General features: G+C 34.1%; 1 protein-coding gene across 1 annotated transcript in view; it reads left to right on the forward strand.

Annotated features, from left to right (window-relative positions):
• The first annotated feature begins 417 nt into the window (after positions 1–417).
• CDH19 (cadherin 19) overlaps positions 418–19631 on the forward strand; it is an 82722-nt gene continuing 63508 nt past the window's right edge. The window contains exon 1 of the mRNA XM_005904574.3: positions 418–682. The gene's annotated coding sequence lies outside the window, so the exon portion shown is untranslated. The remainder of the gene's footprint in view (positions 683–19631) is intronic.

The raw sequence follows: 19631 nt of genomic DNA on the forward strand, positions 1-19631 counted from the left end.
TATAAATTTGATAAAATAAATAAATTTAGGTAGTTCATATACCAAGGGAAAGAAGAGGATTATAATTTAGACATTGCCCTCTCTTTCTGTATTTTACTTCATTCCTGAGTAGAAAGACTGAATTTAGGAGCAGCCAGAAATCATAGAGACAGACTTTAAAAGCTCTTCTCTTTTTAGCAACTTTTGTGCCTGCTTTAAATTGATCATTTGTTTCATCAGCTAATCCTCAAGTAGAGGGCATGTCCTTTCCACTTGCAGAATTCTCTTACATAAGTTGAATTCCCTCCTTATCACCTCAAGCCAATAAGCACTTTATTTTCTTTTTTGTTTGTTGTTAGGAAAAAGAGGGGGAAAAAAATCAGCTCATAACTATTTGCTGGAGCTGTCTGCATTTTAATCCCAGACTATGAACGGACATCAGAGTGCCCTTATGATATTTTACACAAAGGCTCAGTGTTCATGGCTGTACTCAGAAAACCCAAAATAGCATTCAGTAAGCAGTGACATACTGAGGGTCTTGGTACTACAAGCACAAGTGTCTGTAACTCGGAGCAATGTGGCACATGTAAGGTTCGAGGAGAAGCCTGTGAAGCAAAATCGGGGCAAACTCTCCTACTATTCTTCCTGTGTTTCACGTGAATTTTGAATTTCAGTCTCTTCAGACCTTATTGAAGATATACAGGTAAGAATGTGATCAGCAGGCAAGTATTAATTATATAAGCTAACTCAAAGAAAATAGAGTGAAAAAGTAATTGAAAAACTAATTTCCACTTCATAAGGAAAAAATTTCTAAAAATCTCCAAACTTGGCGTGTACATTGAACATTCTCTAAAACAAAGATCAATTTAGCATCTCTGCAATTCAGATTCAGGAAAATAAAAGTTCTTTATATCTAGAAAATTTAAAACAAGTTTCTTGGGAGGAACGTAGCATCTTTCTCCAGGATTTTGTTTCTTAATTTTTTAAAAAATATTTACCACTCTACTATCAGATGCCATGTCAAGGTTTAAAGTTATAAACCTTAAAGATATGTGGAAATATTTATTTATAGAATAAATATTTTAAATAATAAATTATTTATTTCTTAGTAAATGATATTCATTGTGGAGATTTCACATATTTGAATAAAATTATGTTTCTTTGGAGAATAATTTCTTATTAAAGTTGACATATACTTATTTTATTTTCTTTATTTTTGTCAGGTTTTTTGGTTATCAAAATTTTCATTGACTTTCAAAAATTCTTAAAGTGAAAAAGCTTAAGTAATTAAGAATGTTACAAAAATAATAATAATAAAAGCAAATTATTGAGCACATTATGAATATAAATACATACATATTCAAACATGTACACATATTAGCTTTCAATCTATTATATCCATTACATGAAGGTTAATTCATCAAATATGAAATACACAAAACTAAAAATTAAGAAAATGCAAATTGTGAAAGGGATTTATTATTGTCTCAATTCTGATTTGTTGCAAGCAATTTTAATTGGGTTATTAATTTTAATAAAATATTTCAATGTAAATTTGCCAAAGCATTTAGTAAATCTATAACTAGCATATGAAATAACATATTAAAAAGTTAACAAAATGTATAAGTAGAATGTCAAAGTTTTTCTCAGATTATGTAAATTTATATATAGTTCAGTTCTATCAATCAGTTTATTTTTTTAATTACTATATCTTGAGAGAAGACTTTATTTGCATAAAATATTTGCTAATTTATAATTATAATTAAGATATATCTATATATTAGATCTATTTGCAATATCAAATAAAGTAATAAAATAGTATACTTTCATATAATATTATTTATTTCAAATTCAAAGTACTTTAAATGTCTAAATATCACTAATATGCAAACAAATATTTATAATTTTAAATTTGAAAATATTTAGATTTAAATATAATCTGAATATTTTTGTTTACCAAATATTTTTAACAAAATATTTAAAAATATTTCCAATAAGAATAAACATACAAATTGATAGGTCTAGAATTGCTTAAATTTTTAAATAATGAGTTTATGAAATCTAGAAATCATTTGCTCTCATCTTCTTTATATGTGTTTTCTTTAGCAACACTTCTACCGATGACTGAAATGAATCAGATCATTAGGTAAATTATATAAAATTTTTACAGTTTCAATTTAGCATGTTTTTTACTTGTTTCCTTTTTTGGTTAAACACATACACTTTCACACAATTTTTAGAAATCTTAAAGCATAGATTATCTACTTATGCATTTTGTTTTATTTTGTTTTCTCTTTTGAAATATTTTTAAGGTACTTATCTCCAGAAAATTTTTAAAAATTATTCAATTAAATTATCATAAATTGGAGTTGCTTTAAACTGACGTGTACAAATTCTTCCCATGCATTCATAAGAAATCTATTGCTTAGAAGTTTATCATAATATACACATGTAATTTGATAAATAATAATCAATAACTAATTATGAACTTTTTGCCAGTCATGCTCTTAGCATTATTTTATATGTAAAGTGTTATAGTATAGTATTTGACAAGTTATTAAGTAGTAATGCAATAAGAATAAATGCATTACACAGTTTAAAAGAAGATATTGATTTTCATATCCCTTTCTTTAGATTAGGATTCATTGATACTGACCATAATATTTGAGGACTATGCTGATGAACATGAGGAATTGGAACTTTTATATTTTGTTGTCATGATGACTTTCCTTAAAAACTATGATCATCTAATACCTGTATCTTTGTTTTGGTGTAACAGATTAAGGATAAAACACAAATACAGAACTTCATAACCCATATGAATCCTTTCTTTCTCACAGTGCTGGTAACAACTCATAATTTGAGAAATGAATGAGTTACTTTTGCCATACTGACCAGAAAGATGTTTGACCTTTCTTTTAAAGGCTCACAGTGTTAGAGTTTTGCTGCCACCACTCAGTTAAGAGAATTCAGCTCAAATGCTCTAAAAATCTACCTTTTCACAACTTCTAGAAAACTAGTTTCTTTTTGAGACAATGCATGCCCTTTTGAAATAATGCATGAATATTCAGAAGTGATCCAGTCAGACAATTCTTGTTTCACATTAAAAAAAAAAAGTGGCTCTAGAATTAGTAAAGTAGAAATATTTTTGTCAGAAGTTTGTCTCATTAATTAGTACTCAGTAAAAGACATACAGGATCATCAAAAAATGTCTTACAGTTAAAGGAAAGCATATAATTTTTCAGAGACTCTGCTTTGGCATCTGAAATCAAGTTTGAAATGTTATCATAGAACAGTGAGTTATCAACATACAAGATCAGTACATTTACATTTTTTTCTGCTCCTTCCTTCTAAGAACTTAGATGATAAATGAATTTCGTAAATTAGCAGGATAGTATATTAAGGTGGGAGTACTTTTGGCACATCAGTTACAGCTAAAAATAGCCTAGGTAATTTTCTCTAAGTGCAAAATTTAGAAATGTCATTTCTGTGGAAATGAGGAAGTTGTACATAAATCATGGGAAAGGAAAATGCCATCGTTTTTCTGCCTTTAAGTTGAATTATAGCTGAATTGTTTTCAAGAGTTTGCCATCTATTTTATTCTTAAAAATCTCTAGTGGAGCATCAGTGACCTCCTTTTTTAAGAGATTTGGGTTTTTTTGTTTTGTTTTGGTTTTGGCCACGAGGCTCGTGGAATGTTAAGTTTGCTGAACCCAGGCTCTGAGCAGTGAAAGCACAGAGTCCTAACCACTGGGCCCCTAGAGAATTCTCATTACCTCTTTTTTTGTTTGTTTGTTTTGAAGTTAGTTGATTTACAATGTTGTGTTAATTTCTATTGTACAAAAAGTGATTCATGCACATTCCCTTCTCTATTCCCTTCTCCAGAAGATCTTCCTGACCCATTCTGAATTGCAGGTGAATTCTTTACTGTCTGAGCCACCAGGGAAGCCCTCTTTTTCATATTATTTCCCTTTATGATTTATCACAGGATATTGAATACAGTTTCCTATATTATACAGGAGGACTTTGTTGTTCACACATTCTCTGCATGATAGTTCACATCTGCTACAAACCCCCAATCATCCTTCCCTCACCATCCTCCCCTGGCAGTCACAAGTTTCCTCTCTCATGTCTCTGAGTCTGCTTCTGTTTCATAGATAAGTTCATTTGTGTTATCTTTTATTTTTTATTGTATTTTTGAAGCATCTTTACATATCACTCATTTAATTGCCCTACAAATGAGCTCTCAAACACTGTAATTTCTATGTTAAAAATTGTTTATTAATTCCAAATGGGTAGAGACATGTATCTGCTTTCCTGTCATTTGCAACTCCTTCGAGAGGCACATCTACCATTGGAACTCATCTCGACCTTTACTCACTCTTCAATTCACTCTTTTCTAATTCTTGAGAAACACTTATAAAATTCTTGAGCTATTCATCACGAGGCACCAGCCATTGGTTTTTGTTTTTAATTAATGCACAGAAGCCAAATCTGGACACTTCAGGTACACATTAGCACTTGTTATAGACTCCTCTGGTGGTGAGTTAAAGAAGATATCTATTTTTCATGTTCATTTGTAATACTGATTTTTCTTATTAAATATAACTCACTATCAAACTCTACTTTCTGGATAGCATATAGTTTCTCTACCAAGAAACTATGTAGCTATCATTGTCATCAGTTCAGTTCAGTCGCTAAGTCGTGTCCGACTCTTTGCGACCCCATGAATCGCAGCACACCAGGCCTCCCTGTCCATCACCAACTCCCGGAGTTCACCCAGACTCACGTCCATCGAGTTAGTGATGCCATCCAGCCATCTCATCCTCTGTCGTCCCTTTCTCTGTCCAAAACCTCTTTAAACATTGACTGGTTGTATATGTCAAAAATTGCTCAACTAGCTTCAACAATTAGAACAGTCTTTTGGACTCTGTGGGAGAGGGAGAGGGTGGGATGATTTGGGAGAATGGAACTGAAACATGTATAATATCATATATGAAACGAGTCGCCAGTCCAGGTTCGATGCAGGATACAGGATGCTTGGGGCTGGTGCACTGGGATGACCCAGAGGGATGGTATGGGGAGGGAGGAGGAAGGAGGGTTCAGGATGGGGAACACGTGTATACCTGTGGCGGATTCATGTTGATATATGGCAAAACCAAAACAATATTGTAAAGTTAAAAAATAAAATAAAAAAGATTTCCAAATTTTTTACACAATAAACAATGCATCACAATAATGCATTGCATTTCTAAATGCCAGTTTATTTCTGTAGGACAGAGTTTTGGACCTGAGTTTAGTAGATTAAACAGTCTGAAATTCTTAACATTCTTGGAAGATATTTTCTAATTTCAAAATATCATTCCAAGTTATTTTGCTGGTATGAATAACAACTAATAACAAGAAGCTATGGATTAGGAATTTAGAGGTCATAGGAGATTAGTGCATATCTTTGAAAGATTTATGAGGTAGAATTGACCATAGATGAAGCTTGAATATGCATGAGAGGTAAAGGAGGAAAACATTAAACAGGGAATTTTTATTCAACTGAGAGTTTCTGAGTGGAGGCTGGTTTTATTTGGTGAAAGAAACAACATAATCATGATGTGGAGGGCCCACTCCAGTATTCTTGCCAGAAAAATCTCATGGACAGAGGAGCCTGGTGGGCTACTGTCCCCAGGGCCAAGAGTCAGACACAACTGAAGTGACTGAGCACACATGCACGCAATGATAGAGAATGAAGAATAAAAGATGATTATCGAGGTGCCTCTTGGAAAATAGGTTTGTAGATCAGGAAATAGACATGTATAGACTATTCAGGAGATTGCTTTGTGATGCTTCAGTATATAAATATTAACTGAAGCTGGAAAACCAAGAGATAAACATGTACTGAATGAGCAAAAAAATTTTAAAGAATGGACCTTCAGAATTTAGGGCAAGAAAATGAGATGGAGATTCTACAGGCAAAAGAGAAACACAAATGTGTATGGAGATTTGCAAACCAAAAAAGGGAGCATTTATAAAAGGAATGTGGTTATTGTGAAGGCAACAATATGTTATACCACTGTGAAGCTAATCTTACAGTAATAAATAAAAGTGGTTTTTAGATTTTGTTAAAATATAATGGAAATTTTCCTTTTGATCTTGATAGATTGGTTGCATTGCACTATTAGGGTGGGGGAAAGCTAAATTGCACTTTTCTGTAGACTGAATGAGAGAACGTGAAGACAGTGAATGGACATTTATTCTGTAATATTTCCCCTCCATTTGCTTTAATATTTACTTTTGGATGTTGTGCCTTTTGAATTCGTGTTCTAATTTCCTGATCTTTTCTATCCAATTTTCTATATCTATGCATCATTATTCTAGTACCTAAGAGATCTTCTCATATTTATCGTTTAACCCCCCTCCCCCCACCTTTTAAAAACTAGTCACTAGATTCAACTTCATTAGATGTTTTTTTTTTTTTCTGGCAATGACTAAGGTGATTGATTTAGACCTCCCCAAATATCATTCCGGGCTTCCCTGGTGGCTTGGTGGTAAAAATCCTCCTGCCAATGTAAGAAGTGCAGTTCGATCCCTGGGTCAGAAAAATCCCCTAGAGAAAGACATGACAACTCACTCCAGTATTTTTGCCTGGCAAATCCTATGGACAGTAAGTTTCTACTCCAAAACCTGATTTTTCACATAATAGAAACCGTGTGCATTAGCTTGCTGTGTGTGCTTAGTCACTCAGTTGCGTCTGACTCTTTGTGACCATTTGGACTGCAGCCTTCCAAACTCCTCTGTCATTCGTATGCAGCCTGCAGCAAATACTTCCTATTATTCTTGTCCTGTCTTGGAAGGAGTTCTTTTCTCTACGATTTAAGCAGCATTCATATTGACAGTTAACTCCTTTGATTTTTTATTCCTGTGGTAATGGGGATTTACTACTGATTCTCTTATACACTCTAAGGGTGGATTAATTAGAGGGTTCTGAAGAAATCTGGGATTATAAACGTTTAATGGCTTGTTTTATGGCCTAATACTAACTACCTTTGTTTTGCATTTGGCATGCTCCTGGTGCAGTCCCAATTCTTTTACCTGACTTATCACAACATATACAGAAGTCAGGTACGTTATCTCATTTTGCAGTTGGAGAAACTCAATCTGAGAGTGTTTAAGTACCTTAGTTAGTTATGCATGCATGCTGAGTTGCTTCAGTCGTGGCCTACTCTTTGCAACCCCAGGGACTGTAGCCCGCCAGGCTCCTCTCTCCATGGGATTCTCTAGGTTAGAAAACGAGTGGGTTGCCATTCCCTTCTCCAGGGAATCTTCCTGACCCAGGGATCCAACCAGTGTCTCTTACATCTCCTGCATTGGCAGGCAGGTTCTTTACCACTAGAGCTGGTTGGGAAGCCATACCTTAGTTAGTACCATGCAACTATTATCTATAGATGTACAAGTCTTTACATTTTATTTAGATTCTTCTTAATAGCAATAATTTAATGTTACTAAATGAGAATTTAAATAAATAATATAATTAAGAAAAAGAACCAGTTGAAAATTACACAGTTGATTTAATTATTTACTTCGTGTCATACCTTTGTCTACTATTACACATTCTCAGTCATTATTATTCATAATAACCATCCATTCTAGATATAATTTGTCAACCAGAAGGTTACTGCTACATGATCAGAGCCATACAGTAAAGTCAAGCTGAGAACTAGAGCCAATTGTTCTCTTGAAGACAGAGGAAGCAGGATAAGGTGGGAAATGTCTGCCTGGAACATCCATCTGACCACATAGTGCACCTCTATCCTAAGAACGGTCTCCAGACAGGTGCTTAGATAACACAGGGCATACACAAGACCATCAATCGAGCTGTGGGAAAATATAAGAATTTCTATTTTTGTTGATGCTTTATCTCCTTTTGCATTTCATTTTTCCGTGTGTCTTGTGAAATATCTGTATAGTCATAGAAGTTATAGAAGTAAATGATTAGTATACACATGCGCAGCAAACGCTGGAGTCCACCTGAAGCGTTTTTCTTTTCCTGCTAAGAGTGTAAAACATGAAAGTTGGGAAACCACTGCTCTAAAAATAAACCCTGGCCCATATCTACACACATATTTCTTTTCCAATATATTATCCATATTCCAAAATCCTTCAGGCACATTGGTTAAAGGTACCCACTCAGAAGGAAGCAAGTGCCCTGAGTTTAACTCCAACCCCACCCCACAAGGCTAAGCAAAATTGCTAACCTACATGTGCACATTTTCTGCATTCATAACATAGCACATAGAATGCATACCGTAGAAATGTTGTAAGACAAGTCATTTAAAAATGGCATAGTATTTGTATAGTTATAAGCATGGATTAAGCATTCAATGTTAGTTAGATAACATGATGATAATAATGATGAAGATGATGATGGTGGTGGTAGTGTCCTCAGTCTATTCGCCTTAGAATCACCTTTAGAGACTGTTAAAAATACCTCACTGAATCAGAAACTGTGGAGTGGAAAATCCACATTTTATCCCAGTTTTCATTTCAAACTAATGTAAAGTAAGTGTGTAAATCATTTCCTGCAGCTAGAGGGAACGAACCAAGCAAGTTACTGTTTACACACAAAAAGATTAAGGGATTCTCTTCATGCATAGTAAAAAATTTTCAACTAGAGAACATGTAATCAGGTCCAACATAAAATAAAAGAATTGTCACGTAAGTTCACAGTTTAGTGTAAAAACCATTACTACCATTTTCAAAAAAGTATTTTTGCTTAAATGCTTTTAATATTTCACCCAGTTCATCTGCGTCCAATACTATATGGTTCTATGAAACTATTTTATGAATTTTAAAATTTTGCTTTGATCCTACACACACAGATACACATACACACATAGACACACACACAAGCAAAATAGCAGAGTCTATGACTTTAAACTTTCTTTTCATTCACTAAGATTTGGGTCTTTAAAAAATTCATGTTTATATTATGCCTTTTTCAATAACAAAATCATATTTTCCACACCATTTGGCAGTGGTGCTTACTAAGTATTGCTTTTGATGGTAGAATAAATTTATAGATATTATAGTTATAAAGAAGATGTACTGAAAAAATTGATAATTGAAGAAAGGAACATTTGTTTGATATATTTGACTAGGCTTTATGTAGCTACTAATACAACATCAGCAAAAATTGTCAGAGTACAACTATGTCTTTATTTACTATAGTAAGAAGTGGCTAAAAAGATTTCCAATAAGTGGAAGACAAAATAATATATTTACAATGGAAATTGAGGACTAAATAATAAATGTTGCAATAAATTCTTGAGAGACTAGAATATATTGTTGATAAGAAAGAAAATATTTTTTACTTTATCTTGTCTTTGTAGAGATATATAAGTTCAAATCGACAGGTGGTATTTATGTAATGAAAACAATTAACCAATAATGTTGTATAATCACACAAAACAATGTTTTAGGTGAAAAATGCCTCATTTGCATGATTCTATGATTGTGGAATTCCCAACTCTTTAATTTATGGGTACAAAGCTTTTCATTAAACATTGATGGTAAATAAATAAAGAGAAAACAACTCAAAGCTCCCTCAATAGGCAATGAGTATATAATTGAGATTTCTTCATATGTCAGTATAATCCTAATCAGTGGCAATGAATGCACTGGGTCTATATATACCAATACAGATGAGTCTAACTCATAGATTAAATATTCAATTTGAGAAAGGCTTTACATGATATCTCATTCAAGCAGATTTTTAAATGCTGAATATATGTTATTTATAAACATCCATAGAGTAGATTTTTTTATCTATAGAAAAAAAAATCTCTTTATATTCAAGATAATAGTTATCTTTTTGGTGGAAAAGGAGGAAGATTCATAATATTTCATTATGTAAATATTAACATTAAAATACAAAAAGTTAATACTTCAAAAGTTTTATAACACTCATTTTGCTCAAAGAAAAAAAATACTTATCAAAGTAGACTAATAAGTAATTGCTGAATTTTAGATGGAATTCAATTGTTTTTAATATGTTTACATGTGTGTATGTATAGATATGTAGTATAATTATGTATACACATTTTAATTACATGAGAATATAATATGTATTATAAATAATATATTATACACATATTGCTTTAATGTGTGTGAGTGTTTGTGTGTGTTTTGTGTGTGTGTAACAAATTTTTGTGTGTGTAACAAGTTTTTGTGTGTGTTTGAGACTTGGGATTTGATATACAACGTATAATTGGGAATAGTTCATGGATAGGTGCACTTTCTTTTTGAAAATTTTAGACCCACCACTATTTTATGAATGTATGAATGTAGATTTATCTTTAGTTATATATTTCTTTTTGTATATGCTGCTCTCAACTACCTTTCATCTTTGTAATCATACATAAAGTAAAATCAATAGTAAAATATTTAATTATTTACAGTAAAATTTTATGTCTATTTTTCCTGTTTTAAATGTTAATTAATATCATAGAATATAAACAGCCAACAAAGAAATATTTTCTGCTTGCCACCTCAGATCATAGAAATGGTACCAGAGGGAACATCCGTCTATCTATCTATATATCTATATCAAATATAGCTCCAAACAGAAAAATTAATACCTTAATTAAATTATCTCAGAAAGTAAAGATATATATTATATACCCCCTGGAGGGGGGAGAGGGAGGGGGGAAGACTAAAATCTGTTATATTCCAGGAAATTCATTATCCTAGCTAACCTTAAGTTTAAAAGTCATTCATTATAACTTTGATGAAATGAAGTTTCCTTTTAAGTTTTTGTTTTTAATGGAATACCCCAAGCTGATTTTAGTATTTTATAGATTGCAGCCATGCATGTAGAATATCCTGGTATTAAATGCTTGAGAGTTTTACCCAAATCAGAATGCACCAGATACATGAGGAAATCCCAAATAAAAACATACTCAGTATAAAATATTTTAAGCATATGCTTTAAAAATACTGAAGAAATGGCAGAGGAATTAATTCAGGACCTAATATTGTGGAGAAAATATCCCAGAAAAATGAGGACTGAACTGAACTAGAGAAACGAAGATTTGATATAATGCAGAAGAAGTTAACTGAATTATACAGGCTATGGAGATTTGTGGCCCGTTTGACTACGCTTAATATCTTGGAAATTACTTAACTTGGGCAGCTATTTGAAATAATGTTTTTGAAATTAATATGCAAATACACTTGTCCCTGGGCACATCATATTTCTCTCCATCTCTGACCCTATTCAACTTCTTGTATCCTTTTAGGTTAGGCATTTTTATCTCTTCTGTTACTCTGACAAGTCTTTATTCCAGCTATTATCTATAGCTGGCCTCTGTGACCTCCTTTCTCTCATTACTTTCTATAAGCTCACTTTCATCTTTCTTCTCTTTTTAAATGGGAGTTAATAATTAGTATTGAATTAAAGGAATATTAACTGGAAAATACAGGGAGTACCTCCTATGGTGTTAAGAATCTAGTTGGTGATTTTATTGGGGTGCTAAGCTAGGTAACCAAGTTCTCAGCAATCTCATACCACAGATGCTTGAGTCAGTGGGCGGTACAGTCACTCATTGTCTCAAGCTTGACTGAAACTCCATCCTCTCATACTACAGCATCTGGTTGCCCAAGAAAGGAAAGATAAAGACAAGAGAACTATTCAAATGTCTTTTACTGCTTCTGTTCTGAAACACAGATGTATGGTTTCTACTTATATTTCATTAACAAAATAAAATGCATCAGTTCAGTTCAGTTCAGTCACTCAGTCATGTCCGACTCTTTGTGACCCCATGAATCGCAGCATGCCAGGCCTCCCTGTCCATCACCAACTCCCAGAGTTCACTCAAACTCATGTCCATCGAGTTGGTGATCCCATCCAGCCATCTCATCCTCTGTCGTCCCCTTCTCCTCCTGCCCCCAATCCCTCCCAGCATCAGGGTCTTTTCCAATGAGTCAACTTTTTGCGTGAGGTGGCCAAAGTATTGGAGTTTCAGCCTCAGCATCAGTCCTTCCAAAGAACACCCAGGACTGGTCTCCTTTAGGATGGACTGGTTGGATCTCATTGTAGTCCAGGGGACTCTCAAGAGTCTTCTCCAACACCATAGTTCAAAAGCATCAATTCTTCGGCACTCAGCTTTCTTCACAGTCTAACTCTCATATCCATACATGGCCACTGGAAAAACAATAGCCTTGACTTAGACAGACCTTTGTTGGCAAAGTAATGTCTCTGCTTTTGAATATGCTATCTAGGTTGGTCATAACTTTCCTTCCAAGGAGCAAACGTCTTTTAATTTCATGGTTGCAATCACCATCTGAAGTGATTCTGGAGTCCAAAAAAATAAAGTCTGACACTGTTTCCACTGTTTCCCCATCAATTTCCCATGAAGTGATGGGACCAAATGCCATGATCTTCGTTTTCTGAATGTTGAGCTTTAAGCCAACTTTTTCACTCTCCTCTTTCACTTTCATCAAGAGGCTTTTTAGTTCTTCACTTTCTGCCATAAGGGTGGTGTCCTCTGCATATCTGAGGTTATTGATATTTCTCCTGGCAATCTTGATTCCAGCTTGTGCTTCTTCCAGCTCAGCGTTTTTCATGATGTACTCTACATATAAGTTAAATAAGAAGTGTGACAATATACAGCCTTGACATACTCCTTTTCCTATTTGGAACCAGTTTGTTGTTCCATGTCCAGTTCTAACTGTTGCTTCCTGACCTGCATATAGGTTTCTCAAGAGGCAGGTCAGGTGGTCTAGTATTCCTATCTCTTTCAGAATTTTCCACAGTTTATTGTGATCCACACAGTCAAAGGCTTTGTCTTACCAATAAAGCAGAAATAGATGTTTTTCTGGAACTCTCTTGCTTTTTTTGATGATCCAGTGGATGTTGGCAATCTGATCTCTGGTTCCTCTGCCTTTTCTAAAACTAGCTTGAACATCTGGAAGTTTACGGTTCATGTATTGCTGAAGCCTGGCTTGGAGAATTTTGAGCATTACTTTACTAGTGTGTGAGATGAGTGCAATTGTGCGGTAGTTTGGGCATTCTTTGGCATTGCCTTTCTTTGGGATTGGAATGAAAACTGACCTTTTCCAGTCCTGTGGCCACTGCTGAGTTTTCCAAATTTGCTGGCATATTGAGTGCAGCATTTTCACAGCATCATCTTTCAGGATAGCTCAACTGGAATAACATCAGCTCCACTAGCTTTATTTGTAGTGATGCTTTCAAAGGCCCACTTGACTTCACATTCCAGGATGTCTGGCTCTAGGTCAGTGATCACACCATCGTGATTATCTGAGTTGTGAAGATCTTTTTTGTACATTTTTTCTGTGTATTCTTGCTACCTCTTCTCAATATTCTACTTCTGTTAGGTCCATATCATTTCTGTCCTTTATCGAGCCCATCTGTGCATGAAATATTCCCTTGGTATCTCTGATTTTCTTGAAGAGATCCCTAGTCTTTCCCATTCTGTTGTTTTCCTCTGTTTCTTTGCATTGATCTTGAGGAAGGTTTTCTTATCTCTCCTTGCTATTCTTTGGAACTCTGCATTCAGATGCTTATATCTTTCCTTTTCTCCTTTGCTTTTCACTTCTCTTCTTTTCACAGCTATTTGTAAGGCCTCCTCAGACCTTGCTTTCTTGCATTTCTTTTCCATAGGGATGGTCTTGATCCCTGTCTCCTGTACAGTGTTACGAACCTCTGTCCATAGTTCATCAGGTGCTCTGTCTATCAGATCTAGTCCCTTAAATCTATTTCTCACTTCCCCTGTATAATCATAAAGGATTTGACTTAGGTCATACCTGCATGATCTAGTGGTTTTCCCTACTTTCTTCAATTTCAGTCTGAATTTGGCAATGAGTTCATGATCTGAGCCACAGTCAGCTCCTGGTCTTGTTTTTGCTGATTGTATAGAGCTTCTGCAATTGTGGTAGGGATACTGGTAAGATATGATAATGTCTACCATAGCAATCAAAAGATTTTAGTTCCTTTTTTGCTCTCTTATTTCACATGCCAGTCACAGCCATTTCTGCTTACTAATTATTTAGATGTTAGAGATGGTTAAGGAAATCCTACAGAACTAAAGGTAGGCTTTTCTTAGAAACAGGGTGAAAGGGAAGATACCTTGTGGACAATTACAATGGTCTCTGAGACTGGAATCACCTCATGCTACTCAAAACCTTTGCCTATAATTTTTGCAGAAATCTCAACCTCAGTATTTCCAAACTGACCTAATCTCTTTTGAATTCCAGTTAGCCATCAAGTTTTGTTAATCCTGTTTGCATATTATTCATTGTGGTCCTCATTCATATTATCTATTTCTTGTAACTGTGATTGACCTGACTGTTGGAATACACTGAAGCCTTCAATTGGGCAACAAACTGTCATGGTGGATGGGAGAAACAGAACAAACATTTCAAAGTCCTGGAATTGCAGATGCCTTTCAGCACTCTTAGAGAATTAAAATTATTTCTTGAAAACTGATCTCATATTAACTAATGGTTAAAATAAATAAATATAAATCTGAAGGAAGACATTGAGCTGGGAAACACTACAGTAGGTAATAATAGAGTCCCCAAGATACTTCAACTGAAATAGTTCAAGAACTTAACACTTTTATATTATTAATATCCTTGCTTCTGCATTTAAGTAAGTGGTGGTTGTGGTTTAGTTTCTCTTGTGACCCCGTGGACTGAAACCCTCCAGAGTTCTCTGTCCATGGGATTTTCCTGGCAAGAATACTGGAGTGGGTTGTCATTTCCTTCTCCAGGGGACCTTCTGACCCAGGGATCGAACCCCAGTCTCCTGCATTGCAGGCAGATTCTTTACTGACTGAGCCACCAGGGAAGCCCATTTAAGTAAGTAGAGAAGCTTTAAATAGATTCACACAAGTGCAGAGTATCTTCTGAAAGGTATATTGAGGCAGTTCCACAACCTTGGAAAAAATGAACTTCAAGGCGCAGTCAGTAACCTTCCCCCACCCATCCTATAAGGAATGATAAAGTTGCTTATGGAATAAGGGGAGTTGTTAAGAGGCATTCCTTGTTTTTCTTTTATAAAAAGATCTGTCAAATTAAAAAAGAAAAAGGAAAAGGATTTCAAACTACTTCCTCTGTGATAATATTACCACTCACATCCCCCAGAGCCTCATTTTACTGCCTGTCCAGCCCTAAGGTTTTATAGAACTTGCTCGCTTCACACCTTTAGATCCTAATATGAAACATTAGATTTGCTTCTTTAAATTAATAAAGGGAAATATGTTATCTTATTTTTAAGTAGCATTTTAGAAACTAGGACTTTAAGAGTTTATTTTTTTAAGCTTTGGAACTTCCTGACCATTGCAAAGTATGTCTTTTGGTATGCTATTTTGGCCAAGCCTCCTCAGTGGTTTTCTGAAGACAGAGGCATTGTATTAACTGCCATCTGCTTGTCTCTTTGAGGAGCTGGCTAAGTTGAGCTTAGTTTCAGCTTTACACAAGCCTTTCAGAATACATTATATTTTATAAGTTTTCACAGATGGAATAATTATCTTTATATAACCAGGAAGAGGTCATAGAAAAGACAATTTGTAATTAGATTCAGTAACAAACTGTATAAGTGCATAGATTATCGTATTTTTCATCCCTTAAGTCATAATTAGTCTTCTTTGAAAACATAATTGTTCTGAGTCACAGTGGGATCATTTTCAGCCTGTATATGCCCATCCAATATCACACATTGCTTCAAGCATGACAATGTTTATCTGTCATAGTCACTTAGCATTCTTGGAAAAAATAATGATATTCAAATCCTTTGAAAATACTTGTAGAACACATACATTAGGACAATGTATCCTACACTATGTTTGCAATAGTCATTTATAAGTTTTTATATGTGCATGAAGTTTGCAGAAATAATAGTAGTTGACTACTTCAAAGTTTAGAAATAAAGAAATCATTAGGTATTTACTACCCAGGTATAAGTTGCTATTTTTATAGAATTACTTTAAAATACTTACATAACATATAGTGTGCATCAGACAGTATTCTGTGTACATTGACTCATTTAATCAAGATAACAATCCCAAGTGATATGCCTTATTTTCATTGTCATTTTTCATATGACAAAACTGAGGTATGTAGTGTTAGTCGCTCAGTCGTGTGCGGCTCTTTGTGATCCCATGGACTGAAGGTCCCCAGGTTCCTCTGCCCGTGGGATTTCCCAGGCGAGAATAGCAGAGCAGGTATTGCCCAGTCACACAGCAGTGGGTGGTGGGGCTGATCTTGTCATAGACATCTTTGCTCCACAGGTGGCGCTCTTAACCCCACTGAGCGGACTTAGAACATTGCGTTTCAACATATTTGGGAGAATCACCTCACTCAGGAAATAGTAAACTCTTGATCTTCAATATGGTGCTACATAACCTTACTTTATGTAAAATAGCTTCATAATTCATTATAAAACTAGGTGTATATCTGTATAAACTAAATAAATATTAATACTAAAAAATAGAAATGCATATTCTTTTACTCCATTTATAATTCCTCAATTCAGAGATGATTTCTATTTGCATTTGAGGGCATAGTCTTCCAGGCTTTCTTCTCTGAATTTGTCTACATTTAAGGTCAAATTAATGGAATCATTTTCTACGTAATTTCTTTCTTTCACCTAGCAAAGTGTTGCACCATATTTTCATTTCATTAAGTGCCTTTACAGCATAAGATTTAGTAGCTGAATAGCATTATGTTAACATGAATTTCAGGCTTCCCTGGTAGCTCAGTTGGTAAAGAATCTGCCTGAAATGCAGGAGACCTGGGTTTGATTCCTGGGTTGGGAAGATCTGCTGGAGAAGGGAATGGCAACCCACTCCAGTGTTCTTGCCTGGAGAATCCCATGGACAGAGGAGCCTGGCAGGCTACCGTCCATGGCCTCACAAAAGTTGGACACAACTTAGCAACTAAACCACCACCAACATGAATTTTGAAACTTATTTTTCATTCACTTGTTTCTTTGTCATCTATGAGAGCAATTTTTTATATCTTCTCCAAATAATTAAATACAAGGTATTCTGGGATTTTTCCAGTGTTTTGAAATTATACAATGATAGAAAAATATAGAGAAGTATATATGAGTTTATCTCCTGAAATACTGTATTAGAATATCTTTTTAGGTATTAAAAATAGAGCACTGTTTTATTCATTTATATTACATGTTTTCATGAGAATGTTATATGAAAAAAATTTCAGAAAATAAAGTTTTTTGACGGCAATCACACAAGAAAATACATATGAGAAATAGCCAGTGAACCTGCAATAGCTAAATTAAAATTGGATTACAAAACTGGTAAAGACATAGTTAAGTTTTATACATACTAATTGCATTGGCAACATGTAGTGAGGAATATAGTCCAAAAGGAGTTTACGTGAACCTTCAGTAGAGAGTTATACAAAGATTTAGCCTTGAAGTTATAAGAATGAATCCCATTTTGGAAGCTTGTGGAAGGGAAAGAAAAGGTGAGATACCAGGTTTTTTTAAATGAGATTTTGCCAATGTGTATTTCATCAACTGAAATTTGTATCTTCCCATTGTGGAATATTTTGCATGGGCATTTTCAATCCTATCAATGCACAGCCTTCACATGGGGCTCATTAATCCACAGCCCTCCCCGAAAGTGAGTGAAAGTCGTTCAGCTGTGTCTGACTCTTTGTGAACCCATGGACTCCCCTCCCTGCTGCTCCAAAACAGAGTTCACAACAGCCAGCCCAGGAATGAATTGACTCTACATTTTAGGATACCGCACAAGTAGTGTTGGAGAAGGCTATAATGTCAAAGAGGGCTTAGGCGGTTTCAGCCACTACATTGCTTCATCTGTAGCATACACTCTCAATTCCACAGTAAATGAGTAAAATATAAGTCTAATGAGAATTCATAAACAGAACAAAAAAAAAGGTATTTTACATTCTAACTCTCTTAAGAAAGAGTTAACACATGCTTAATTATAATTTTTGGTTCAAAAATTGTCTTCCTTCTCACTTATATCTGCAAGCTATATCCACTCATTTCTTATTATATTCCTATTAGCAGTTCTGAGAAAGCCATTTAAAAGCCTTTATTTATAATGTCACTCTAAGATACTGCCAAGTTTCCCTTGATTTTTAAGAGATCACAAATAGGATTAAGTTTCTATATTTATCTGATCCACACTTCCTCAGCTCCAACTTTTATCTTCCCCTACACAGCCACCAAATCCATCATTCTGACTTATTCTTTCTCTGCTTTGTGACCTCAAGAATCTTTAGAGTAAGAGGGAAAATGATGGTCTAAAAGGAGATAATAGAAAACATTTTATTATGTCTAGTTTCAAGACTGGTCCAAAAGTTAAAATGCAATTTAAAGAACTTTATTCAGCTTTAAGAACATGAACTACCCAAGACAGATGTCATACACAATGTCAGAAATCTATGCATTTCCTTTCTTCTATTCAGGAAAATGCAAAGTATAATGTAGACTCTATGACCTTAAAATTAGATATACAATCCTACTTCTATTTGCTATTATGTAGATCACTTAAAATTTCTCAATAGACATCCCTTCATGTGTGAGTATAATATATTATATGAAATACACTTTTCTATATTAAAATCATGTGATTCTACTTGGATATATTATATTGATGCTTATAATAATATTGTTGTTCAAATATTAATAACTTTATTAGATAATATTGTGTTAATATCAATGCCACCTTATTTTAATATATTATATATTTTGAAAAATACTATACTATACGTTTTATTTAATATTTACATATATGTCTAGATACTGGAACTGATATTAAATCCAAACAAGCTAATATGATTCAGAGTAATGGCATGTTTTCTCTATATTGACATATTATGCATGGAGGGATAATATAAGTATATATACACATACTGTATAATATAGACAGTATTTTATACTGTATATAGTATAATTGTAATAATATATAATTATTATATAAATATAATAATAATTATATACATATAATATACAGTGTATGTATATACTGTATATAAGGGGGGATAGATATAAGTATATGTATACTTATAGCTGATACATTTTGTTGTACAGCAGAAACCAACACAACACTGTAAAGCAGTTATCCTCCAATCAAAAATAAAAATTTAACAAAGAAAGAAATATTATACAGATTTATATCCCTGTATTCACTTGATTGGAAAATAAAACCAGGATTGCCGACGTAGGTCAGAAATGTCACTGGCTATTTCTCTAGGGCCCATTTCAGACATATTAATTGATAACAGTCTTCCTTATTAGCCTGAACTCAGCTCTGGGTATCTCTCATCTGACACCGCTGACAGCTGCCAACACTCTTCAATCAAAAAAGGACCATTATTTGCAACAATTTTTCCCTTCCCCTTAAATGTATGACCACTATAGGAAATTTGAAATATGGAAGATAGCAAACAAATCCACAATAGTTCATCATTCAAATATGCTTACTGCCACCATTTCATTCTATTTTTTTACTGTTTCATATGACAGGGTATTGTATTCCTATCTGTTTTGTTATGATACAGATGCATGAAATAGTGATAACTTAACTTTTAAATATTTCCGTCATATGCTTAAGCTGAAAAAATAACATAAGGTAGAACAG

Source organism: Bos mutus, chromosome 24 (genome assembly GCF_027580195.1).
Source record: "Bos mutus isolate GX-2022 chromosome 24, NWIPB_WYAK_1.1, whole genome shotgun sequence".
NCBI lineage: Eukaryota > Metazoa > Chordata > Mammalia > Artiodactyla > Bovidae > Bos > Bos mutus.